The sequence below is a fragment of the Theropithecus gelada genome, chromosome 14 (genome assembly GCF_003255815.1).
Source record: "Theropithecus gelada isolate Dixy chromosome 14, Tgel_1.0, whole genome shotgun sequence".
In the NCBI taxonomy this organism is placed as follows: domain Eukaryota; kingdom Metazoa; phylum Chordata; class Mammalia; order Primates; family Cercopithecidae; genus Theropithecus; species Theropithecus gelada.
This window is the reverse complement of record NC_037682.1, coordinates 12,301,533-12,303,574: the sequence shown is the minus strand read 5'-3', so window position 1 is coordinate 12,303,574 and position 2,042 is coordinate 12,301,533.

Sequence of the window (2,042 nt, the reverse complement as noted above, 5' to 3'; positions counted from 1 at the left end):
ACTAGCCGGGCGAGGTGGCAGGCGCCTGTAGTCCCAGCTACTCGGGAGGCTGAGGCAGGAGAATGGCGTAAACCCGGGAGGCGGAGCTTGCAGTGAGCTGAGATCCGGCCACTGCATTCCAGCCTGGGTGACAGAGCAAGACTCCGTCTCAAAAAAAAAAAAAAAAAAAAAAAAAAAAGAAAACAGAGTCTGTAAAGACATAATTAAGTTAAGGACTGTGAGATGGGGAGATTATTCCAAATTATTGGAGTAGACCCCAAATGCAATCACATGTATCCTTATAAGAGGGAGGCAGAAAGAGACCTGACACAGACAAAAGAGAAAAAGGCACAAGATGGAGGAGTGATGTGGCCAAAAGCCAAGGAGTGCTGGCAGTCACTAGGAGCTGAAACAGACAAGAAATGGATTCTATAATAAAGATAAATTATAAAAAGAAAACAAATAGAAATCCTGGAGTTTTAAGTATGAGCTAAGAGGAACATTAAAAAGAAAAGAAAAAAGTAAAAAGAAAGAAATTCTGGAGTTGAAGAGTATAATAACTGAAATAAAAATTCGCTAGAGGAGCTCAATATAGATTAGAGCAGGCAAAAGAAAGAATCAGCACACTTGAAGATAAGTCAATTGAGATTAACAATCTGAGGACCAAGAATGGAGAAAAACAAACAGAGTTTAAGAGACCCATGGAATACCATCGAGCATAACAACATATGCATAATGAAAGTCCCAGATGGAGAGGAGGGAGAGGAAGAAGACAGAATATTTGAAGAAATAATGGCCCAAAACTTTCAAAATGTAATGGAAGACTCAGTCTTCACATTCAATAAGCCTAATGAATCCCAAATAGGATAAACACAACAAGATCAAAACCAAGATACATTAGAATCAAACTATTGAAAGACAAAGATAAAAAGAGAAACTTGATTTTTGTTGTTGTTGTTGTTGTTTTGAGACAGTCTCACTTTGTTGCCCAGGCTGGAGTGCAGTGGCATGATCTCGGCTCGCTGTAACCCCTGCCTTCTCCATGCCTGGCTAATTTTTGTATATTTAGTGGAGACAGGGTTTCGCTATGTTGACCAAGCTGGTCTCAAACTCCTCACCTTAAGTGATCCACCACCTCAACCTCCTAAAGTGCTGGGATCACAGGCATGAGCCATGAGCCACCACTCCCTGCCCAAAAATAGAATCTTGAAAACAACAAGAAAAAGTGACTCATCATATATAAGCTAATCTCAATAAGATCAACAGTTTATTTCTCATCAGAAACCATGGGGGCCAGATAGTGGGATGATATATTCAGAAAATGCTGAAATAAACAAAAGAAGATTAAGATTTCTCTATCTATCTATATATAACTAAGATTTCTATATCTGGCAAAGCTATCCTTCAGGAAAAAAAGGAGAATTCAAGACATCCCCAGATAAACTAAAGTTGAAAGAGTTTGTCACTAGTAGACCTGCCCTGTAAGAAATGCTAAAGGGAGCTGTTCAAGTTGCTACTAAAGGACACTAGATAGTAACTCAAAACCACATGAAGAAATATTATAAAAAATAGACCTTAAGGCAAAAATTGTTACAAGGGACAAAGAGAAACATTTTGTAATGATAAAAGGCTCAATTCATCAAGAAGATATAACAATTATATATTTCACCTAACAGCAGAGTCCTCAAAGTATTTGAAGCAAAAACGGACAGAATTCAAAGTAGAAACAGGTCAGCAAGAATAGCTGGAAATATCGGCCGAGCACAGTGGCTCACGCCTCTAATCCCACCACTTTGGGAGGCCAAGGTGGGCAGATCACCTGAGGTCAGGAATTCGAGACCAGCCTGTCCAACATGGTAAAACACTGTCTCTGCTAAAAATACAAAAATTAGCTGGGCATGGCGGCACGTGCCTGTAATCCCAGCTACTTGGGAGGCTGAGGCAGGAGGATGGCTTGAACCTGGGAGGCAGAGGTTGCGGCGAGCCGAGATCATGCTACTACACTCCAGCCTGGTGACAGAGCAAGACTCTGTCTCAAAAAAAAAAAAAAAAAAAAAAAAAGA